Source organism: Pteropus medius, unplaced genomic scaffold, assembly GCF_902729225.1.
Source record: "Pteropus medius unplaced genomic scaffold, Ma_sr-lr_union100, whole genome shotgun sequence".
Taxonomy (NCBI): Eukaryota; Metazoa; Chordata; class Mammalia; order Chiroptera; family Pteropodidae; genus Pteropus; species Pteropus medius.
This window is the reverse complement of record NW_024342467.1, coordinates 12,391,005-12,417,188: the sequence shown is the minus strand read 5'-3', so window position 1 is coordinate 12,417,188 and position 26,184 is coordinate 12,391,005. Positions and strand designations below refer to the sequence as shown.

At 38.9% G+C, this 26,184-nt stretch overlaps 1 long non-coding RNA gene and 1 pseudogene across 1 annotated transcript; one reads left to right on the top strand and one right to left on the bottom strand.

Moving 5' to 3' along the window:
• The first annotated feature begins 12,018 nt into the window (after positions 1–12,018).
• LOC120602356 (uncharacterized) lies at positions 12,019–25,806 on the top strand. Its single transcript, XR_005652714.1, has 2 exons — positions 12,019–12,141; positions 25,697–25,806. It is a non-coding gene; the product is annotated as an uncharacterized LOC120602356 (long non-coding RNA).
• LOC120602624 (uncharacterized) lies at positions 17,511–17,630 on the bottom strand (annotated as a pseudogene).
• Positions 25,807–26,184: the final 378 nt, after the last annotated feature.

Genomic DNA, 26,184 nt, shown 5'->3' with positions numbered 1-26,184 from the left:
TGTCCCGATGTCCAGCCCCTGTTCCTGTCCCGCACCAGCGCTGACACGGGGCTCTTCACCACTCAGGACACAGCCTGCTCTCCTGAAAACATGAGAGAATCATCCGATTTTACCAAGGGGACCACAGGAAGGACGGGGGGCGGGGGGGTGGAGTTACAGTGCACACTGCCCAGCACATTTTCAAATCCCTCCTCTGCTCACGAAACTTCCCAGCAGCAGCTGATCAAGGATTCTTCTCTTTCTGTCCCTACCCGGAACACAACATCCGGTTTGCTCTGTGTTCTCTTGCTGACCCCATGGCACTCCAACCAGGCTTCTCCATCTCTCGGCCCTTTTGTGAGCAGGGATATTAACTTTCTCCCAGCTTATACAGCTGAGTGTGAATTCTCAGCACCACCCATCTCAGCATGGTAGTCAGCAAACAAAGATTCTCCAGACACGAAGACCCACTCTCTGAGAGGGTTCATTTCATTACAAGGTACTGATCCAGCCACCTGTGTCTCTGAATCCCTATTCCATGTATCCGCGAGAGAAAATCTGATTGGCGTGGCTCAGTGTCACATGCTCACACCTCTGGTCCAATCAGCGCTGACTAGAGAATGAGTTACCTTTGTGGACTGGGGAATCCGACAGGACAAATTCCTAGAGCATGCAGAGCACCTTAGGAGATGGACAGTTGTACCAAAGGTGCCACTTACGTTCCTCACGCATAATATGGAAACAAGAATACATTCCTCTTAGGGTTGTTGTTCTAGCCAAACAAAACAACACGTGAAAGGGGCATTCCAAGGTATCGCACACTCAGAAATGTTGTTTTCCTCCTCTTCTCAAGAAACGAACAAATAACCTTCAAAAAACCTCTCCCTTGATTTTCCAAAATAATCCCAGCTTCCATACACTGCCCAGTTCTAGATCATGCATGTAAACTGTTCATCTGAAAATTATAGTCACTGTAGGTATATTTAACAAGTAGAAACAATTATTAAGCAAAGGTTTAGATCCTGTTCCATTTCTCATGCCTCCTTCCCTCCTGCTAGGTCAGTTTTGGTGTTGTCTGGTGAGACTGCTTGCTCCCTTCCACCTCTGCCGCTGCTCAGGGTCCTGAACTACGGATTGGAGGCGATCTACTGGGAAGAACAGGGAATCGACTTTGAAAAAAAGAGAGTCTAGAATGGGTTGCAGGGAGCGGGGCTTTGGGGAAGATTTTTGAGAAAAGTAGGGGATACAGAGGACTAGAAAAAGTGCAGCTGGACAGATGTCACCACAGGCTGTGCACTGGATCCTTGCTAATGATATTTGAGAGATGCCGGTAAGATTAGAATTACTTCTAATTACTCCTGACTGCTCAAATCAGTCTGAAACTCCCTGTTGAGACAGAGCCACATGGGTATCTGGGCTTTATTTTGTCTACATAAAGACAATTTAAAAAAAACCTTTTTTTTTTTTGCCCCAGGAAATTACCATATTTGGGGTGTGATAAGCTTACATACTTAAATTAAGGAGGCATTAACTGATTGGAATATAAAAGAAGATAATATACAGTAATGTATAGAACTGAGTATAATCACAGATTTAAGCTATATCTAGAGTGATAGAGGCAATCATGATTCACAAATTCTCCAACCAACTGCTGTTTCCGGGCAATGAGATATTTACAAAAATTATGGAAAGTCCTTTGACATTTAGACAAATAATCCATTCTGTGTGAAAAGCAAGTTTCCTCAAGGGAGTTTCTAAATAATAATTTTTCTTTTCCACTGTGCAAATAAGAGTCTTTATTGATGTAGCGTCAGTATGAGAATGCCTTCCAGATCACCAGAGCAGCCTTTCACGAATCATCTTTGATGAAAAATTAAACAGAGACTAAAAGACTTCCTGCTTTATAGTTAATGAGCAGACAGGAACACATTCAGGAACTTTGAATCAAATTGAAAATTTGCATCTAAACTTCTTTAAAATAAAATAACATACACTTTTCAAAACTGCGATTATAATAGTAATGTGTACTATGGAATACTATGTAGAAAAGAATGAGGTTGGCTTAGATGAATTGATATACAAGCATATTTATTATTTTTCTTTAAGCACTTTACAGAGCAATATGTTAAAAAGATCCAGGGTGACAAAAACAAAAACCTAGGGAGGTCACGTAGATATCAAAAAAATGTAGAGGGCCAAGATGTTTATGTTGTAAAAAAAAAAAAAGAGAGAGAGAGAGAGAACTACTTGTGTGGTTATGCAACCTTTCAGATCATTGTGTGGGTCAAACAAAACACCATACTGGGAGTATCCAGTTCTCCTGAGGCTTTTGTAAGCAATAATAAAGCAACAAACAAAACACTCTGTGTGTTCATATTTCCTTACATATGTATGCATGTTTGTAAATGGAAAATAAAATACCTGGAAAGGCACATGTATAAACGTTTATTAGTACTTAGCCTCGATAAATCAACCTTGGGGAAGGAATGGTAGGAGAATCTGTTAAAGCGGAACTTTTATGTTTTACTCTACATTTCTCTATGTTTGACTTTACAATGGGAATGTAGTCATATATTAATGAGTAATTATGCTTTATAAAAATTAAAAATTAATTCATAAAGGTTGTCTAAAGTTTGTAAAAGAATAAAAATAATAGATAATCCTACAAACTCAAATATAACTATTAATCATTGTTTTAGTCTGCTCAGGCTGCTATAACAAAATACCACAGTCTGGTTTGCGTAAACAACAAACATTTGTTTCTCATAGTTCTAGAGACCAGGAAGTCTAAGATCAGGGTGCCAGCACGGCCTGGTTCTGGTGAGGGCTCTCTTTTTGGCTTGTCAATGGCTGCCTTCTTACTGTATCCTCACATAGTAGAGAAACAGAGAGAGACAGAGAGACAGAGACAGAGACAGAGAGAAAGATACAGAGAGCGACAGAGAGACAGAGACAGAGAGACAGAGACAGACAGAGAGAGAGCTCTCTTATTTCTTCCTCTTCTGAAGAGGTAACTAATCTCATCATGAAAGATCCACCCTCTTGACCTTATCTTAACCTAATCACCTCCCGAAGATCCCTCTCCAAATACCATCACAGTAGGGATTAGGGCTTTGACATGCACTGGAGGGCAGGAGTGGTAAGTGGGAAGGACACAAACATTCAGCTCATAATAATCATATTTTAGTATAATTCCTTTCAGTTTTTTAAAAATGTGTTTTAAATAGTTAGAATTATATCGTATGTACTTAGTTTTATGCATAGTTTTGTATTCTGTCATAATTTTTTCCTTATAGTTTTTTTGAGTGGATTATTATCTTAAGAAAGATCCAAGTAGGTGGAATTAATGGGTCAAAGACTGCTGACTTTTAAATATTTTTATGCACCTATTGCTAATTTGCTTTCCAGGAGAGTTGAATCAATTTATAGTTCTGCCAACATACAGTATATGAAAGTATCAATTTTACTGTACCCTTGCCGACATTGGGAATTATCAGTTTAGAAACCCTAACAACATGCCATCTGATTATTATTTTTAAGATTTTTATTGAAGCATAAAGATACACACGACAAAGTATCTGATTATCACAAAGCAAACATACCTGAGTAATCAGCATTAATAACAAGGAAGAACAAATTCACCATCCTCAGAAGCCTCCCTCGTTCCCCTTCTGGTCATTACTACTGTAGGAATAACCACCAATCTGACTTTTAACAGCAATAGATTAATTCTCTTTGGTTTTCTCATTTTGGCATAGTCTTCTATTTTATAAATATGTATGTCGCAATGTACTTATCCATTTTGCTGTTAATGGACATTTGGATCATTTTCAATTTGAGATTATGAGCATTTCTGCCCATTACTTTTGTGACTATATGTGTGCATTTTTGACAGGCATGCACCGAGAAGCAGAATTGCCAGATCACAGAATATGCCTATATTCCACTTTAGTACATATCGCCAGACAGTAATTTCCAAAATGGTTGTATTAATTTAGATTCCCACCAGGAGTGTTTAAGAATTCCTGTTTCTCCAAATTTTTATTAATACTTGATAATGTCAATCTTTTTCATTTTAGCTAGTCGGCTGGGTTGTATAGTGATATACCACTGTGGCTTTAATTTGCATTTATTTTGATGAATGAGGTCGAACAATTTTTCATGTTTACTGGCCACTGGGAGATATCTTCTGTAAATAGTCTGTGTGAGTATTTTGTCCATTATTTAATTGAGTTGTTTGTCTGTTATTGAATTGTATAAGCAATTTTTGTAGTCCAAATTTGGGTTCTTCATCAGATATCAAATATCATCTACTCTTTGGGTTGCCTTCTTCCTCTTTAATGGCTTTTTTGATGAACAAAGATATACATTTAATAGACTCTGCTTATCCATTTTTTCCACTTTATGCTTAATGCTCGTTGTATCCTTTTAAAGAAAATTTGTCTACTGCAAGGTCCTGAACATATTCTTCTCTTGTTAAATTTGCATTTTTTGATGCTCAGTGAAATTGAATTTTTTTCTTTTAAAAAAATTATTTTGGTCTTCTGTAATTTTATTGTCAGTCATTATCTTTTACACATTGTTTTAAAAACATATTGGTGTGTTTCTTATAGATTTCTAGAAAATATTTATCCATTAAGAAAAAAATTCATGTTGGTACTAGATATTTTTATTACTTTATTGGTCTTATAATTATTGTTACTAGATTTTAAAATCACTGAATTATACTTTATTTTGTGATTTTTAAAATTTACTTTAGGTTTAAAAAGACTTTCCCATCTAATTGTTAGGAAAAGAGATCTTCTTATTTTTATGGTGTTTTGTTTTCGGTTTTGTTTTTCTTTTCATTTAGCTCTGATACATGTAGAATTTATTTGGATGGTATTGTGAGGTGAGAATCTAAACTGATTTATTTCTCCCAATACCTAAGTCAGTTTCTCTTTATTAATTGATTCTTCTCTTTTTAATTGATTTATAATGCTTTATAAGTTGGGTTAGTTTACATACTTTAATTTGCTTTTTTTTAAAATCTATTCTTATTCATTGATTTGTATGTCAGTTCCAGTGCTATAATGTAAATTTTAAGTGTTTTTTGTGTGTGTGTGTGTGGCATGTGTGTGTATGTGTTTGTGTATGTGAGCATGTGTGTGTATTTGGGTAGGAATGCTTTCCCATCATTTTTATCTTTTTCAAACATTATTTTGGTCATACTAGTATATTTACTCTTCTGGGTAAACTTTAAAATCTCCCTTCTTTGAATTCCAAAAATATCTTTTGAAATTCTAGATTATGATACTTTAAACCTATAAATTAACTTGTGAAGAGCAGTTTATTTTTCCCTTCAATATTTAGTCTTTGATACCAGAATGTATTTTTATACCTCTTCATTATTTATTCAAAGCTTAGTCTCTCTGAAGATAAATAAGTACATAGATAGATAGATAGATAGATACATAGATAGATAGATAGATAGATAAAATAGACTCCACAATAATAAAAATTTGGATATAATTTCATTGGTGATTGGCTTCTGACCCATAAACTGATAGTTTATGCTAAGGAGATGACTCGGGATGGGGAACCGTCCACCTCAGAAAGACCAACCATATGATTGGAGGGTTCAGTCTTTGTGCTCTGACAGCCCTGAATTCAAGCTTCAAAAATTAATAAACAGAAATCTCATTTAAAACGAAGTTGGGAAACTGAAACAGGAAACTCTCACACGTGTGTCACTCAATGCACACTGTTGAACCCAACAGGAAGAGATGTTCTACTTTGCATCTCTGGCAGGAAGTGATACTATATTACTACCTTAGCAGGAGGAAGAAACGATTCTTCATTTCCCAGTAACAGCTCCGCCAATGGAAGACTGTCATAACTCAGCCAGTGGAAAGTCTTGAACTATATGTCCTCTATACTTTGAGATTTCAGTTTCCTCTAATGGGCTCTTCATTACAAGAGCCACTGCCAGGTCCATGAAAAAGTGCTCCTCTACTTTGTCTGGAATTGCATGTAGTTTGCCCTTAGACTGCATGTCCCGAATAGCAATTCTTTGTTCCCATATAAGCCCATTTTGCTGGAGAAATACCTTAGCTGTCTATTTGTTAAGGTCAACCAAGTCCACCTTACTTGGATATGCTTGGGCTTGCTCTCTGAAGCTATTTCCTTATCATTAAAATGGGAGTAATAGCAGAAAGACAGGGTCCTGGCAGGAAACCAATGACACACTTAACATGGATAATTTGAGGAGAGTTTAGTAAAATTTAATAAAGGGGCTGTTTACAAAGCTGTGGGCAAGGTGAGAGGAAGCTACACGGATAGTACAGTACCTCTAGGCTGAAAACGATAAGGGCCATTTCCATCCCTAGATCCGAAGACAAGAGGGACAGCATCAGTTACCAGAACTCAGAGGGAGGGCATCATGTTGAGAGGCCAGCACCACAGAAGCAGCACCGTTTGTGGAGCCTGATGTGACTGTGCAGGTGGGAATCTGGGCGAACAAGAAACCTGAGCTCACGCGCCCCCTCTCTCTCACCTTCTGTTGGTGCTTCTGGGTTGATGAACCCAACCTGCATCTGGAGGGCAAGAGAGCCTGATGAAGAAGTTCAGTGGCTCCAGGCCTTGGGCCTGCATCAGAATCACCTGCAGGTCTGGTAGAAACGTAGACTTCTGATTCAGTGGTGGTGGAGGAGGGTTGGATAAACATGTTCCCAGATGATGCTGATCCAGCTGGTCAGGGGACCATTTTTGGAGAATCATTCATGTCCTGGCCACAAAGGAAGGTGGAGAATGGTAAGAGTGGCTCTGAAGAGACAAGTAGAAGATATTTGGCACACTCTCTTTAGTGTCATTAGAGGATTAAATAGGATGTATGTTTGAAGTTCTTGCCATACTGTAGGTGATCAGTAAATGTCCCCTTTGCTTGACTTCAGACCTCAGAGTGCTCTTTGACTCCTCTTGACCTTTTTGGCTTTCACCAAATGCTTTGCTCAGATCTCCGAGACCTGCATTAGAGGGCTCATCAGGATCCTGACTCTGAACTTGGTCTCACCATCTGGTTTTTGCATCTTTGTTCAAGATCAGAGTACTCCTGTGCCAGCCTCATGCTTGCCCAGATTCTGACCCTGGGACATGTTCTTTGCAAGAGTGTCACTTTGAGCCCGATGTGCTGACACTATCTTTAGGATTTCAGCCTGGTGCTGATTCTTTTGGTTCTCAAGCTTTTTTAAAATTTTTATTATTTTTTTAAAGAATATATTAATCACCACTTGCAAGAGTTTAGAACTTTCTCTTTAGAAAAAAAATAGTTCTCAATATAGATGTTTTCTCTTTTATCTCCAAATGGCTAAACAAATACCTACTATCTGGCTTATTTGGGGATGTAAAAAATCTTTGCATTTCAATGGAAAAATATGCATTGTCTATAGCATATCTTTTCAAGTTATCAGAGTCTAGCCCTGTTCATCTCTTTGAGTTGTTTTGCAACTCTTCTTCCCTTGTAGGTAACTGATAGATGTGTAAATTACATCTTGTCAGGTAGTGATTCTGACTGACTTCCGTCTGTGGAAAAACTAGTTTTGTCTCTATTTGCAGTTATTATGTAAGATAATAGTTTCTTATTGTATAAATTATGTTTTCCATTATTAGGAGCCCAAAGCTTCCTGACTAATATATTTCTTATAAATTGGGGTCAGTAATACTTCCTGCCTGCACACAGGGTTTCTGCATAGAAGCATTTTGAAAGGAGTCTGAGGATGCATTTTCTAAAGGATGACGTACAGTACATGAAAAGTGTGATATATAGGCCTTTAGGGACTGGATGCTTAAATATCCCCTTCTCTGAGTTCGAATATTAGAAAAGAAATTAGTTCATGTACATTCCCTCTAGGCTTTAACATAGCTGCAGTTTTTGCTTTTGGTATTAAACTATAAAACCAGGTCTCACTCGTGTATTTGTTGTAAATTAAAAAGTGGTCATTAGAATTCAAGGAAAAAATGGTCAAGTAGAAAGGCTTTTCATAAATGGAATATTAAAAACACAATGATCAACAGGACGAGGTTTAATTAACTGCTGTGGCATTTCATTACCAGTATGTCATCTGTGTTTGATTATTTGTCTCAGTCTTGCAGTAAGTTGAGTTTCTGGCTTATTATAGAACTGTGTTGGTTTCTAGCAAAATATCTAAGACCCTTGTCATCTCCTAGGTGCGTTACTTAGTTAATTTGCATAAACAAGTAACTGTTTATTAAATCTCCTTTGATAATTACCGTTACTGTAGAACCCCTTTCCACCATCCCTCCCTCCAAAACAGTTGCAGACACTTGAATATTAGACTCTAAATTTTTTTCCGTTTGTCTAAGCATGTTCTGAAAATCGGGTTTGAGTTAAGGTTTATTAACACTTAGTCTTTGGGTTACAAAGCCTTTCATCCCAAGTGTCCTCAGTCTTTTAGCAATATCCATTGAATGGACAGAGAGGGAGAGAACACCATCAAAAAACAATCTTCTTCAAGGTCTGAAATCCAGTGATCAGAATCATGTTATAGAAGTCAGTAGGGGTTAGGTTTAGGTTACTTAATCTTTGCTATACTTTAGATTTAATATTAAATCATTTGAAAAAGCCATCACAGACTCTTCAAGTCTTCTATTCCTCAACACAAACAAGCTCTAACCAAATCATCAACATGTCTAAGGATTTATTGTATTTTTGGTGGGGTTTTTTTGTTTGTTTTAGATTTATTTTAAAAGACGAAATGTGTATTTCCTAGTTCCGATTTTCAGATAATATATGTATGTGTGCTATGGATAAGAAGTTCTCACTTTCTCTTCCTCTCCCACTGTTGTGTATTTTAAAGCCAGCAGTGGTTCTCAACCCTGACGGCACATCAGAATCAGTCATGTATTCAAAATATAATTAGTATAAAAATTATTAACAATATATGACATTCTTTTTTTATAGTAAGTCTTTGAAATCCAGAGTGTGCTTTGCATTTAAAGCCCACCTCAGTTCAGCCCATCCACATTTTAAGTGCTCCCTAGCTCCACGTGTCGAGTGCAACCGTATCGAACAGCACAGATCTAGACCTAAGAGTTCAAATGATTTTTAAAAAATGAAGATGTAGGTCAGGAATAAAAGCATACTGAGAGTCTTGTCTTGTTCCCAGGGCTGGGTAGGCAGCAAGTTACAGATCCAGGAAAAAATTACACAAATACAGTGTGTAAGTTCTAAAATCTGGAGGAAAAAAAGTAGAACCAGTCAAACAAAAGGCAGAAAGTGAAAAAAATTTAAAGAAAATAAATGGGAAATCGTGATTGATAGTTAAAAAATTATAGTCCACCCAAACTTTGGAATACTATGCTGTAATTAAAGAAAACAAGGTAGGCAGTCTCAGATGGCCCCCAGTGATCCCTGCTTACTAGCACTTATGCCTCTGTGTAATTCTTGCTCCTTGAGTGTGGCTGGACTTATTGACCCTTAAGGAACAGAATATGAAAGAAATGATGAGATTTCACTTCCAAGATTAGGTTATAAAAAGGATTTGGTTTCCACCTTGGGTTCTCTCTCTCTCTCTGTCTCTCTGTCTCTCTCTCTGTCTCTGTCTGTCTGTCTGTCTGTCTCTCTCTCTGTCTCTCTCTAGCTCCCTCTCTCTCTTTCAGATCACTCATCCTGGGGAAAGCCAGCTGCCATGTCCTCAAACAACCTCATAAAGAGGCCCATGTGGCAAAGGACAGAGGCTTGCCAACAAGCACATGAGTGAGCTTGAAAGAAGAGTCCTACCTCATTCTCAGTCAGGAGTTTGGATGAGACCACAGCCTCAGCCAAGAGTTGGTCTGTAACCTCATGAGAAACCTGAGCCAGAGTCACTTAAGTAAGTTGCAAGTAAAACTCATACACAGAAACTGAGATAATAAATGTCTGTTGCTTTAAAAGCTCCTAAATTTGGGGACAATTTGTTATGTACCAACAGATAACAGACACAGTAGCTATATATTAAGTATTAAAAAAAATGGCTGTTTAGCATATGTAGTATAACCCTATATATATAAAAAAAACACAAAAATTAAAATGTATGAGAGTTAGGATAAGGTTTATTGATATATGATTATTGCTGCCTTTCCTTACTCCTCATTCTTCCTCACACACTTACGTGAGTCAGTCTTGCCTTCCCTCACTCCTCTTTTAGATGTTGAATCAGAAGAACATAAAGAGATCTGCTTGAAAGCAGGAGGATTTAGTGAGAAATCAAGTTAGTCTACATACTAAAAAGCTGGAGGTTAAGGATAAGAGAGAGAAGAAAAATAGGTGCAAACTTCAGTTTGAGAAAATTTTGTGTTTTAGCACGTCAGAATCCCCAGAGCGGCTTGAAAAGTGTAGTATGTGGTGTGAAATGAGGCCCTTTTAAGGGTCTTCAAGAGATGGATACAAGAATTAGAAATGCTCCTTAATTAGTATTTTCTGGATGGACTGTATTTCTTAGACTTTGTTCAAAGACTGGACTATGTGGAAAGCAGGATTTATTAGGCTTATGTATGCACATAGGTAAATATTGGTACATAAAAAAACTTGTAAGGAAGCAATGAAGATCTTTTGTTTTTTGTTTTTTAATTTCTTATGTATTTGAAATTTCAATAGCAAGCCTATATTGATAAAAATCTGCCTTCAGATTTTTATCAGCTTCACTAAGACATGTGAGATGTTGGCAGTGCAAAACAGATGTGCCACAATTCTCACCGATAGCTATGACATAGATAGACATGGGGCCTGGTGGCCCCAGTGGTGACATAAGACAGAGCAAGAGAGAAGAAAATGATGGCAGCATGGTTACCTGAGTGACCTTTGCTATGAACACATGCGAAACACCCAAGAATTCTTAGGAGGGACTTTGAAGACTCAGCAACTGTGGATTACAGAACAGTCAGAGAAATCCTGTTTCCTGGCTGACTTGTGATCCAGTTTTAACTCTAGGATTGTGACACCTGGGAAAGGAAGGGTGGCACTTTCGTAAAAGTACCGACAACTCACTCCCTAAACAATATGCAAAAGACTGTCAGTAAGTCAGGTCAGCTTCAGGCCACAGAGAAACAGGACTGCTTGAATGCTGCTGGTGAGAGTATACAGTGGCAAAAGCAAAGCAACTTTGTAGAGGGGAGTTTGGCTTAAAATATCTGGGGAGTGCCCTTCTATTTGCTGGATGAGATGCCGCTCAATTCATGAATCGGTTAAAAAAGACAATAAGAACTACCTTTAGATCTAGCAATTGCAGTTCTGGGTGTTTATCCAAAGAAAACCAAAACACTAATTCATAAAGATCTATGCATCCCTGTGTCCATGGCCATGCTATTCACAGTAGCCAAAATGTGGAAGCAAGCTAAGTGCCCATCAACAGATGATTAGATAAAGAAATTATAGTTCATATATACACAATGAAATAGTACTCAGCCATAAAAAATTTAAATCCTTGCATTTTCAAGGTTATTATACTGTGAAACAAGTCAGACAGAGAAAGATAAACACCATATGATTTCACTTATCTAAGTGATAAGTGGAATCGAAGGAACAGAAGAAATAAACTAAATGAAAATAGACTCACAGATACAGAGAACAATCTGGTGATTGCCAGAGGGAGAGGGTTTGGGGGGCTGGGAGAAAAAGGTGAAGAGATGAAGAAGTACAAATTAGTAGTTATAAAATAGTCACAGGGACATAAGTACAGCATAGGGAATATAGTCAATAGCATTGCAATGGCTGTGTGTAGAGCCAGAGAGAGTAATTGGGAGATCACTTCATAAACTATATAAATGTCTAACCAATGTAGTATAGATCCAAAACTAATATAAAATTAAAAAAGAAAGCAAACAAAAGCCAGTAAGATCTTTAAATTAAATATACATATATACATATATTTATATACCTATACAAAAAAGTACTTCTTCATCTAAGCTCCCACTCTCACATTCCCCAAATATCTTAGTCACCCTTTGTCTATGAAAGGTATGCAAACCCCCAGAGGCATTTAGTTTACTCTGGTGTAATAATGATTTGCCTAGTAGCTTCCTTCTGTCTAGCACTATGCCAGAAGGCAAGGGATTCAAAAATCCTACAGGATATGCTCCTACCTGCTCTTAAAACCTGGTCAAGGAGAGAAGTCACACCAGCAAACAGTGAGTAACAGTGTTGGGGAAACTGAGACTATCTTCTGACTGTCAAAATTCAAAACCACATGGTACAGGGAAACAAATAGTAACTGGGTACTGCTAATAACAGAGACCACATTATATAACATCAAACCAACACAGTTATTTCAGCTTTTATAAACATTTCTATTATAAATGTTATTGAGGGGGGAAAGGGTTAAGGAACTTGCTCAAAATCAAACAATAACCTATTTTCCTTCCTCCATTCTTCCTTCATTCCTTCCTTCCTTCCTTCCTTCCTTCCTTTCTTCCTTCTTTCCTTCCTCCCTCTTTCCCTCCTTCCCTCTCTTCCTTTCTCCCTCTATCTATCTATTCATTTAATAAATGTTTATTGAGCACTTACTGTATGTGAAGTTCTGTATTAGGTCCTGGGAATAAAAAGGTTAGCAAAAACCCTGGCCCTCAAATATCTTGGAGAATGTAGAGAAAATGGATCAAATAATCATACAAATAAATATAAAATTATAATTTTGGGTAAAGTTCCAAAAGAAAACAATACAAGGCTATGAGACTATGGGATTCAAGTCTAGTTTGACTCCAAATTCTCTGCTCCTCTTATTAATCATCCTTTACCTCCTGCAAGTAGTCAAAATCCCATCTTAAAGATAATATTGCTAATCCTGTTTCTGGAATTTTCTTTTCTTCTTTGAAACTGTCATGGTAGATCGCTCTATTTGCATCACAGTTGTCATAGCTAGGATGTAGCAGCACAATATCAGGGCTTCGGATTCAGAGACCCCCAGTTGCAAATGCTTACTCTGTCACTTTCTACCTCTGTGACATTGGGCAAGCCATTAGACCTCTCTGAGTCTCAGTTTCCCAAACTGTAAAATGGAAATAATAGTACATGTCAAGCACGTGGGATATAATACACATGCAATAATTGGCCATTATTATTATTTACAACTGAGAATGTTTTCTTTAAATTTGGTCTCCTAAACCCAGAGAGATTGGGTAGTTTGTTCAGAGTTAGAGCCATATCTGATGTCTAAATTAGAATTTTGTACCTTATGTTCATGAAATCTTTCTCTAAATGAGAAATGTGTTGTAAGTTTGAAGGCAGAAAAGCAGTGGAAATATATATCCGCAAAAGAAAAAGAAGAGACTGCTGAGATTTCTGTCTATGGAGCCATTATTTTCTGTTAAAGAAATGCATTTGCGTAAGAAGCTTCCAGCTAGAGCACGTTAGCTGTACGTTTTGGCAGCAGTAGAGGACGTGGTGTTGAGATCCTTAAACACCCTGTGATTCTGGAAAGCTAGAATTAAGGTTTTTGTTCCCGGAAAAGTGACGTTAGATTGTCTGTTCACATCCAGTAAGACTATTATTCACCAATTGCAATGCAATCACAACCCTCTGGAGGTATTTGGGCATCAGTTCTGTTACATTCTTGGCTTCAGGCTAACACTTTTTTTTTTTTTAAACACTTCAGCTTTATCCAGATGAACAAACTGTTGCCCATGGATGTACATTATTCTGATCAGTTCTTAGGAAGGAGGCTATGGAAGCACAAGTGACCTGTCCAACTAAATAGATGAGGGAGCCCTAACCCTTTCAAGCTGGAGGCTTAGAGGGGCCTTGATGTAAGGGATGGCGTTTGGACTAGGTTCTAAACCTGCTCTGCCACTCACTAGCTGCGTGGCTTGAGCTGTCAGCAGCCTTTCTGAACTTCAACTTCTCTATCTTGGTTTCCTGTACCTGGCACATAATAAGCACTTCTTAAGTGTTTACCATAAACTTTATTCTCCCCATTTTTCATATGAGAAGACTGAGTGAGATTCAGAGGAGTTAAGCCCAAGGTCATATATTTAGTCGATGGTGCATCTAGTGTTTAAACCCGTTTCTCAACCCCAACACTATTGACCTTTTGCGCCAGATAATTCATTTGTTGTGGGTGCCGTCCTGTGCATTGTAGGATGTTTAGCATCATCCTGGGCTCCGTTCAGTAGATGCCAATAGCACAGTTAACACCTACCCGAGTTGTTAACAATCAAAAATGTCTCCAGATATTGCCTAGTGTCCTCAGAGGACAAAAATGGTGCCTTGTCCCGGGTGGGGGAGCACTGATTTAAACCTGGGTCTTTCTGGTTCCAAAGCCCACAGTCATTCCATGACATCATGTTGTCACTTATAAATACCATATGATCTCTCATTTTAAAAAGAAATTTAAAAAATTTTTTAAAAAATAAGTCATAAATTATTTCCAAAAGTTGATTTAGGCCCAATTGTGAAGTCAGCGCGTCTTGTTCTAAGTCCCTCTCTTTTATTCTTTTGATCTTTTAATCTATTAGTAGTTTCCACGTTGACCGTTGACCGTTGACCGTACTCACTCCCCATCGGGTGCTCACTGATTTCAAGGGTCCCCACTCCTCCGTCATCGTCCCCTTTCTACCTTCAGATGGCTTAAAGTCTTAGCTATTAAAAGTTTCTTTGGTTGTTGTTATTCAGATTTGTCTTTTGTTTTTGAAACAGAGTTCGACATTTTGAGTTAAAATGCGGTTAATTAAAAGCAGCACTTCTCAAGCTCGCTGTCCGTTTCAAATCACTGTGTGTTGTGGGGAGGGTTATAAGCGATTTCCCAGATCCACTATTGGGTTCTAATTCAGTGAGGGGGTGGGGAAGGATGGGAGTTTTAAAACCACTCTGTTGATTGTAACAGGTCGAAGTGTTGAGAAATTCTGCAGAGGTGGCCGAGTTCATTTGCTGTACGAGTAGTGCCTGTCAATCAGAATCACTAGGAGAATTTGTTTAAACAAACCACCAAAAAAGATTTCTCAGAAGCAGATGAATTAATTCAGTGATTCTGGGCTGGGCTTCGAACTCTTCATTTTCTCAAGTGACTGGGGTGTTTCTTAGAGAAACTGTGTCGGGAGTTAAGGTTGTTTGAGTCATATTGGGTTCTGCCACATGCAGGCCATGTAAACTGGAGTAGGAGGTGAAACTTCTGAACTCCAGTTTTGTAATCTGAGAAATGAGGGTAAAACAGAGTTCATTCTGCAGAGTTTCCGTGAGGTTAAAGGAGCCATCGCACCGGTGTGAAGGTGAAGAAAGTGTTTGTAGCTGTCGATATTATTATTAATGGGATTAGAACCTGAAGCAATTTTGATTATTCTTCTTCCTAAAGATTGTTTAAAGTTAAATCGAACAGTATAAACTATTTATATATTACCTTTTATGGGAGAGGGAGGTGTTCTTCCAAAAAACAGGTATGATGAAGTTGGTGCCCACCCACGGGAGCCTGCCGGCCCACTGTGGGCGTCATGTGTGCACGACTGCCTCTCCTACTGGCGTGTAAGGGCCCTAAGCACTTTCCACCCCCACAGCACCTAACCCTCTTCTCTGCTTTTTCGGTGTTCTGTACACCTTTGTCAAATCGAGTGGCTGGTTCTATGAGTTTGCTAGACCTCCTGTAACAAAGTACCACAAACAGAGTGGCTTAAAAAACAGAATTTTATTGCTCACAGTTCTGTAGGCTGCAAGTCCAGATCAATGTGTCAGCAGGTTTGGTTCCCGCTGAGGGCTGTGGAGAAGAATCGGTTCCATGTCTTTCTCCTGGCTTCTCAATCTCTGCCTTGATTTTCACACGGTGCTCTCCCTGTGTCTTTTTGTAAGGACACTGGTCATATTGGATTAGGGCCCATCTTAATGAGCTCATTTAAACTTATTAAAGACTCTATCTTCAAATAAGGTCACATTCTGAAGTACAGGGACTTAGGATTTTTGGGGGGAGGGGATATGATTCAACCTACAACAATAATCCACTCAGTTGGGAATTGAATGTACCATATAAAACCAAGATATTGATTTTTCACAGCAGAGTGAAGTACCTTCTATTCTTGTCACTCCCAGCCTACAGCTCGAACAACACACATCCATCATCACATTTGTGAAAATAAATCAAGCCCACCACCACTCCAAAGGAAAGTCTCCACATGGGCACCAGTGTTTAGCCTCTCCCCAAACCACAGGCAGCACCTTCTATGGCAACTTGGCCAAAGTCCCCACCATGACACTGTGAGATGTCACTACGTGTTTTCTGACAATATGGAGTCTTCACCTCTCCAATATAAACAATGTTTGAAAATGCAATTTCTCTCTCTGTTAGCAAAGGCAACAATGGGATTATTGTTGCTTATTACTAAAATAAGGGCAAATGCTTAAAAACACATGACTAGTTGGCTTTATATTTCATGATGCCTGATGACACTGATGGAGGGAAAGAGAATTGACAAGATGGGTGTGGAGATAACATAGATCATTGAAGAATAAGGCTCTTTCAAAAACAATAGGAATACATAGACTCATTATTATTTGATTTGACCGAAGCCTCACTGACATGACTTGGGCATTCTTTGAGTAGCCCCAGAAAGATTTCCACATTAGCTCCCTGCAAATGCACACATTTCCCTGCAAAACCCTGCTTCATCTCCTTAAAAGAAGCCATGTGGGTCCTGCCATGAATATATAAATAAACCAAGATACTAACGAGACCCTTTAAAATGCACCTGTTCAGCCTGCTCTTGAGAAGCAAAGAATGAAGTTCACTATTTTAAGGTCAGTGGGTAAGGCAAGCCACACTTTGAGTGTAGAGAAGATGTGCAGAGAAGAGTTAACGACAGGGCTAAAGCTACTAACCTTAGAAAGACCTGCTTTTGAGGCTGAGCCTTGGCTGGCATCTGGGAACTTAGATGCCACAGTTCCTTAACTGCTAAGAGTGGCTCTCTGTGCCTAAAGTGTTTGTGCAAAAATGAGGTTTATGCTGAACACCTGCTTTCCTCTGGGAGTCTGGAGTTTTAGTATGTGATAGGTAGAGGGCATCTGTGGGGCCAGCCCCAATAAAAAAACCTGGACACTTAGCCTCCCTGGGTGGCAGCACTTCACATGTGTTGTCACACGCGCCATCAAAGCACTCTTTGCTGGAAAAATTAAGCATGTCCTGTCCTGTGTGACTCCACGGGAGTGGACTCTTAGAAGCTCGTGCCTAGCTTATTCCACACATCATCCCATATGCCTTTTCTCTTTGCTGGTTTTGTTTTGTCTGCTTCGGCTGGAATAACTAACTCACAGCCATGAGTATGACAGTGAGCTGAGTCCCTTGCATCCTCCTAATGAACCCGCTAACATGAAGGTGGTCTGGGGGATCCCCGACACAGAAGAGCACCTGTTAGGAAAAAATAAAAGCTTATTTATTTATTTATTTATTAAAAATTTGGGGTTTTTGTTTGTTTGTTTGTTTGTTTTTTTGGTGAGGCAAACCTTGGTTGACCTCACAGATTTCAAGGACCCTGTCAGCTTACAATCCCTTATTATTATTATTATTATTATTATTATTATTTTACGCCTACAACACTTGGTCTTCCTACCTGATTTCCCATCCAAGTACTAACCAGGCCCGACCTTGCTTAGCTTCCAAGATCAAATGAGATTTGGGCTTGTTCAGGGTGGCATGGCCGTAGACATAAAAGCCTTTTTAAACTAAATGCTTCCAAAAAACATGGTGCTTAACATCATTGCAACTTTTAAATTATTCAAGTGATTGCACTCCAGTTGGGATTACTATAGGATGTAATTTACTATATAAAAATAACTCTCTGAATTAGAAGGCAATCAAACAAGTAGAAGATTCTTTTTACTTCTTATAGAAGACCCTTCTAAGAAAACCATGAGAAAGCTAGAAGCAGGGACCAAACCAGCTGACATTAACTAGAAAAAAATTTTTTTTTCGTAAAACTTTAAGTGACACCCAATCTCAGATCATCACTTACTTGGAAAATTCAAATTGCTTTTGAAGACTTAGACCAAGCCCTTCTTTACTGGAGTGAGAGGTACTGCAGAAATACGTACAAATGTTGTTATCTGAAGCTTGAAGGCAGTCCCTGGAGAAAACTTTAGAAGGATGTCATTTTAGAGAACAACGAAAAAGCACTTTAAGAAAGGGAAACAAAAATGAATCAAGAATAATGAGTATGCAAAAAGCCCGGGTTGGCTGTTCTCAGGGAATAACTCACTGAATCTTTGATTTCTAATATGTGGTTCTCGGATTTCTTAGAGGTGAGTCTCTCCTCCAGGTGTTTCAGAAGTTGGAACTCTGTGCCAAGCCCTGGAATTTCTCAGTGCACTTAACCAGTTGGATCAGTCCCAGGGCACTTGGGACAGATCCAGGAGCCAAACGGTCTGAGGTTAGATATGCTAACGAAGATCCATACTTTTCTCATGTGCCCTTGTATATGGCAGAGACCACACTGCACAGAACCTGGCAGCTCAAGACATTCAGGACAATTCTCTGCTGTCCAGTTTTGGAAATAACAACTCTAGAATGTTTCTAGCTTTCGTGTGACTCATTTGCTTTCATTAAAGAATGGGCAGAGAGCTGACTGCAGCTGCATTAGTTAGTAGGGCAGGTCCAGTTGCAATAAATGGAAACACTGCTGATAGCTTTTGGTAAACACAATGTGGGCTGAGGGAGCGGGGACGAAAGGCGATAAAGGAACCATTCTTGGCCTTCAATTTGTGTACTATTTGAAAGGTGTGTGTATTCATCCAGAAGGGTAAACTGTGTATTGAAGGATTGGTTGTCTAATAATCTCAACTTTCTAGATTTCAGAAAAAAAAAAAACACTTAAAAATTAAACATGAAAGGTCTCTGTACAGTCCAAAAGAATGTCACAAAGGCCATATGCTTTTCTCATAGCACTGCTACTTTGGTACTTGTGTAGAGTATACTTGTTCCCACTGTATACAAAAAAAAATATGTCTTCAGCTTCCCTGAAAACTGCTCTCAGTGGACATTGGTTCTTCTTCGGGAAAACCATGTTCTTTCTTTTATGAACTGATTCTCTAGGCAGCGTTTTTTAAATGCTGACTTCTCTTTCTCCCTCACCTGAAATAATTTATTGAGGTGAAATTCACATTACATAAAATCAATGCTTTTAAAGTGAGCAATTCAGTGGCAATTAGAATATTCACTTTGTTGTACAACCACCACTTCAATCTGGTTTCAAAATATTTCCATTACACCAAAACAAACCCTCATTCTCATTCAGCGGTTTCTGCCCATTCTCCCCTGCCCCTAGCCCCTGACAACCACAAATCTGCATTCTGTCTATATGGATTTACTTATTTTAGACATTTCCTATAAATGGAATCATACAATATGTTGTCTTTTGTGACTAGCTTCTTTCACTTGGCATAAGGTTTCTTCAAGTTTCATCCATGTTGTAGCATATTATCGGTACTTCATTCCAATTTGTGGTTAAATACTATTCCATTGTGTAGATATTCTACAGTTTGCTTATCCATTCATCAGTTGAAAGACATCTGGGTTGTTTCCACTTTGGAGTTATTAAGAATGAAGCTGCTAAGAACATTTGTGCATTCCCTGACTTTTGCCAACTCAGTTTCTCATCTCTACAATGGAGATGATAATAATAGCTATCTCATAGGACTGTTAAAAGGATTAAAAGAGGATTAGGCATTTAGGTGAGCCTCCATGCTGATAATTTTATAATTTGGTTGTAATTTTAATGTGGTCCTAAGAGGAGGCGAATCCTGGTTTTACCTAGTCCACTTGACACCCGCCTCCCCCACCACTACCACCAAGAATTGTGTTTAGAATAGTGCCTGGAATGTGGCCAAAGTTCAATATATCCTTGTCATTCTTATTTTATTATTATTTTTTAATACATAAGAACTCAAAAAGCATTAGGAATCAGTTTTCATCAGGGCAGTTAAGTTTATACATCTCAATAATTTTTGAGGTCATCATTATATCACTTGAATCATTAATGTAAGAAACAATGACCCTGAATCGTAAGTGAAAGGTTAACAGTGAAACTATGGTAAGTATTTTCTGGGTAAGAAGGCAAGGATGAGTACGATAACCACATTGATGGATTTCCATCAAAACTTCACATTAAGTATGGTAAATAAGCATGGCCTTACAGGGACCTGCAACACAATAGCTTTTTAAAAATAATGAGCTCTGAGTTTGCAGAGGATAAGTCAGATAATAAAGGCCCTTGTGTGCTATTTCTCAAGCAGTAGAATTGCATGATGAAAATTGTAAATGAAGAAGAGCATGGCAGCACTTCTGAGCCCAGGACATTTGAGTGGAGGCTGGAAGATCAGAGTGCAAACTTGTACAGGGGTTAAGGTGTTATCGCTGAGAGATGACTGGGCTTTTGAAGAAGCATCGGCGTACTGGGAGGCACCTGTATGAAAAATTGATAGTAAATGGAAGAGATTGGCAAGAGAAAGGAAGATTCAAAACAAATGCTGTGAGCTCTGGCAAAGGGCAGGGTGGTGATGCCATGAATGGTGATTGGAGAGGTGGAAAGGGAGCTGCTCTGAGTTAGGGTATGAGGGGTCTTCTTTGACATATCGACGTCAGGTGTGTCATGTCACTCACTTCTAGGTTTACATAGGTTTGATTTTCTATCTACGACATGCTTGGTTGCATTCTCAACATCCATTTCCCATTTTTCCCTTGCTGTATCAGTAGGAAGGGAGTATGATACATTACAGTAACAATTCCAAAATTTCAGTGATTTAATGACACAAGTTTATTTCTCATTTGTGCTAAGAGTGCATTTCAGCTCAGCGGGGTCTACCTACACTCCTGCATCTTCTTCATTTTTACACTGAGACTCAGCAGATGGAGCAAGCTCTCACAGGAATATTCCCCAAGATGAAAGAACTATACTAAATGGAAGAGGGGTACTTAAATGTAGTTCTTTGTATTCTTTCAAAATTCAGTCATATCTGTTATGACACAAGTTTAATCGATATCATACACATTTTTTTTCAGGGTTTTTCGGTCTTCCCAAAAATCATTTTAATGAATTCACAATATTCTGTTGATTATTATGAAGCAGCACTTAGGAAAACATAATATTGAGTCAAAAAATACAACTTAAGTTTGCATTTACTCAAAAGTTACCATGGTATGAAAAAATACTGGCAGGAAACATTGAATAATAATCATGTAAGGTAGGGTTGCTGGTGGTGGTGGTGTTTGTAGGTAGGATTATGGGCACTTCATTCCTTATCTTTAACTGCTAAATTTTTTTCCTCAATTACAGTTGACATTCAATATTACATTAGTTTCAGGTGTACAGCACAGTGGTTAGACATTTACTTCTCTTACTTTTGTTATAAAGTAGTTTTTGCAAGAAATAATGATGTAAAGCAAAAACTGGAACCTCATTCTTTTGGAATCAGACTTTTTTTTCTCCCTTGTCCTCTATTTCACAGTCCTGGTAAGTTGCACTCACTTTGAGAAAAAAACATGGATTCTAGGTATTGATATGCCTTATTCCAAGTACATATTCTTCACAGACAAGTTTATTTTTGGTTCCCAAAATTAGGTTTGTTATATTAACAGTCTATAAGAACCTGCACAAGACAGTTACAGTTTCTTCCCTGAAGTGCTAATTTCATCTGAGTGTGATACTCCAAGTTGCTGTGAATCAAGAGATAATTGTGTGTGAGTAATAAGGATCAAGGAACAGGGCACTTGCTAATAATGACAGCTACGTGATGCAAGTCCTCACAACACTATAGGGAAATGAAGAGGTTAACACAAAGGTGAAAAACACACTTCAAGAAAAGGTAAAAACATATACCCGTTAAGGATTCCTCGTTTTCATTTCTATTAATAGGATAAGGTCTATGGGAACGGGTCTATGACAGGGTGAAGCAGCTAAACTCAGCACACCTCTGAAGTTTCTTTTGATGTGGTTTAGTAGAGTTGATGTGGGCATTCTAAAGAATAGGGAAATATAGTAAAGAAAAAAAAGAGTAAAATAATAATCAGTTAACTTATGACCCTGGAAAATGGTAACTTAAGTTGCTATAAGACCACCTGTACAACCTGAGCAATTGAACAATCTCTGCCTACTGGGCCTGTTATGGGTGCCCACCCTGCCCTCCATCCCCACTACCATCATTAAAGATCATTTCTTTGGGATTCCCTTTATTTATTCAACAAATATTTGAAGGCCTACTAACTGCGTGGTCTTGAGACAGGCATTGGGAGATTAAAAACGTACATGGTCCTTACTGTGTGGAACCTATAATCCAGTTAGGAGACAGAAATTAATAATCACACCTCTGATAGGTGATCCAAAACACACACGCACACGCACGCACACACACACACACACATACACATACACTCACAAACACTTCAGTTCTTACAAGAGCATAAGATGGAATGATTTGACTTAACGGTGAAAGTCAAGCGGGGGACTTCCCTGAGGAAGTAATGACAGAATGACATGTAAAGGATGAGTTGACATTACATTTTACGCAGAAGCACCTTCCAGTGGTCAAGTGAAAGAAATAGGTGAGAGAGTGAGGTGACACGGCACGAGATGAAGTTGGTGGACACCGGACCACACGGGACCTTGCAAACCATGTAAGTAGTTTTGTCTTTATCTTAAGAGCAATGGGAAGTCAAGCAAGGGGTTTCAGATCCGATTTGGGTTTCAAAAAATTCCCTCTGACTGCAGAGTGGAGAATGGCTTGCAGGAGAGCAAGAGTGCTTCCCTGGGAACGGGTCAGAAGTCTGCTGAAGTTTTCCGGGTGAAGAACAATGGTGGTGTTGCTGGGGGAGACTGAGATGAAAATTTAGGAGGATTGGTGAAGGACTAAGCCTTCTGCGTTACTCTGCAAAAACTGAAACACTCCGAAGGGTCATAACATATAAAACCTTTTTCTGCCAACATACTTGTTGGAGATTTGGAGGAAATGATGCTGCATGCTGTGGCTTGGCTCACTCAACTCCTAACCCAACTTCCTTCAGAGGTTGGAAAGCTAAAAATCTCATTTCCCAGCCTTCCTTGCAGCTAGACTTGCAGATATGATTTGGAATGTACCAATCAGATGCATTCATACAAGGTGTGAATTTGGAATTGAGATAATAAAGGAGAAGCGGGATTCGAGGCATACATTTTACTGGTGTGGCTTGCAGCAAGAGGGTGTGGTTCTGGCAGTTCTGCCAAGTCTTTCTGGTTTTACAGGCAGCTGCCTGATAGTGGCAGGAGTGGCACTATCTTGGCAGCCCAGTTTTACAGTGCCGGGCACATAAATGCTTAATACATGTGGACTGTTATCACATACTTAGTTTTTACCCTGAATACTACTATAGGATGTCCAGGTGCTGTGGAGATAGTACCTCCACATAATGGAATGCTCAGCCTGACTTCGTTCAGTCCTGAAGGAACTACATTTTGTGGTTTAATGTATATGACATTGGTGCCCTTCGCCCCTGTGATGTTCCTTCTTACAAGTAGCCTATATTCCCACAGTATAACATGCTAAAAAGCTGGTTCTTTTAAATGCTTGGGAGAAAGCTAGCCTATTGTCACTAAAGGTGAGAGATCTTCCTCTAGAACCTTCCAGACAATTTAAACATCTGATGAAAAATGACTACTAGAGTTACAATAAACTGGGACTTTTAGTTGCACTAAGATCCACTTAAACTAAGCAGGAGGTTTTTCTAAACCAGGAAGCCTAACAATGTTGCAGCTTCCTCTACAAGGTTAACTGTATTGTAATAAATGAGAATTTTTGACTGAAAGGTTAAAAATGTCAACAAAGATGCAGGAAGTGACTCTCTGCTCCTAATTCCTCAAATAATGTCTCTGTTCATTGAATACATTTTTGGTACCTCTCTTAGGACATTTTCTACTTTTTATGCTTGTCTTACAGTTATTTATGTCCATGTCTGATCTGCCCAATATATGAAACTGTAAACACATGGAGGGCAGGGACACGCACAGATTCATCTTTGAGGATCTCTTAAGGTGCCCGCTAAGAATGGTCCCTTACACAAAGGAGGAAGTCAGTCTGTATTTAACAAAGGAATCGGTGAATTCTTGTGCAGTCTTGAGTCATCAGGACTAACACTTTTGAAAGAATGCTTACAAGGTGTTTCTATGCAACTAAATACTTTGATTCATTTTCCAAGTAGAAGTGAAGGGGAAAGAAGATGAGCAGGCGTGCACAGGGTGGGAAGGGTTGCATCGCTGCTGCAGACAGGTATTTCCTCCACTTTCCATTGGTGTGGGAGCGGCAAAAAGAGGACACTTGAAGAGGGTAGGAGACCCGGCCTCTAATATCTCATAGGTTCTATGATTCCAGTTAAGATGCTGGAACCCTCGCTCCAGCCCTCATAAAAAGGATTGATGAGGTGAAGAACCATACTTCTTTCTTATCACATTTGTCTTGGAGTCACTATTCCAGAAGATTGAAGCTCTAATCTTATGATGACTTAAGATCTTAATCTTATAATGGCTTGAAGTTCATTTAGCCCCAGCGTGGTAAGTCAGCATCATCTCACCTACTGACCCAATCAGCAGTAGCTTCCTAAAGCACTGTGTTGAGAAGGATTCTGAGTCTCTATTTGGCTCAGTGAGGACAAGATTAATTTTATAGTGATATCTGACATGAGGCCAGGAGAAGAGTAGCAGCACATAAGCCAAGGTATGTCATCCCTCATCTAATCCAATGCCTTCACTTCGCAGGAAGAAAATGAGAGCAGAAGCTCATGTTTTAAGCTTACTACGTGCCAGGCACTGTCCAAATTGCTTTTATATGCACAAATTTATTTAATCCTTAGCCAGTCTTAAGAAGTTAGCATTATTATGATTCTCATTTTGCAGACGAGATTTAGGGAAGCAAAATTTGCCTGAAGTGCACACTCTGAGAATTCCTTCTTCATACTACTGCCTCCTAATCTGTTAACACTTACTATGTGCTAGGCTAATGGTACTCAGCCACGAGTGATTTTACCCTCTAGGAGACATCTGGCAATGTCTGAAGACTTTTTGGCTGTGGGGAGAAAAAGATGTTTCTTTTAATTTAGTGTGTAAAGGCCAGAGACGCTGCTAACTGCACAGAACAGCACCCCACAACAAAGAATTTGTCCCAAAATGTCAGTAGTGCTGAGATTGAGAACTCTTGAGTTGGGCTATGTGAAAGTCATTTTCAGACTATGATGCCTCTTCCGATAGCCCAGTGAGTATAATGTCTGTCTCCATTTTACACACAAGGAAAGGTGGTCTCAGAAACAGAAAGTGGTGATCACAAGACAGGACCCTAGGTAGTTCGACTTTACAGGCCTTTGGTGGTCCCCGCTCCGAGAAACTCCATTCTCATCAGCTTCCTTTACTATCAAAACATGGAAATTCTTATAAAAAGAAAAACATGTAAACTCTTTAAACATCTGCTTATCTATTGCAAATCGCAGAAGCTAAGAACATTCAGCCAACTGTGAAAAAGTCCCACTGTAATGGCTGCGTCTCCAAAGATAAGAAGTCTGTTCAACAGTTCAAAGGAGAGGGTCTTTAGAATCTCTTACTATATAGAATCATTCATCTCTGGAGTAGACAAGCAGATCCTCGCTTTAAAATAAAATTCTGAGGAAAAAGCTAATTTTAGGACATTAACAAGCTTTTCCAAGAAAAATAGGCTCTGCGTGGGATTCAACTTTAATTTTTTTTTTCTCCTTTTTGTTTTTAGGAGCTGGTGAGCCTGGAAGCTTATTTAGGAGAAGAGGAAATGAAACTATGAAAAGACACAGTATGATTTCGCTTTTTCTGGGAGGCAAAGTACAATATGAATATGAATAACTCATCCTGTCCAATGAACTACCTCAAGTACAAAAAGAAAAGAAAGTATGCGCGCGCACACACACACACACACACACACACACACACACACACACACACACGGCTGGAAGAAATTGAAAAAGCCAAGAACAAAATGCTAGTTTCAACCACAAAGCCCTATGCAAATAACTTCCTTTAGGATTTAGGATTTATCTCCCGCAAAGAAAACATTGCTAATGAAACGGCGAGGGTGGGAGGCAGAAAGAAGAAAAGAGAGAGAGAGAAACAAAGGAGCTTGAGGGGAGAGGAGGAGACGAGATCAGGCTTCTCTCTCAGAGAGGAATCACTGCAAAATGCGAGAAGGGTTGAGAAAACGCCTGAGCTGCTCAAGCAGCCCGG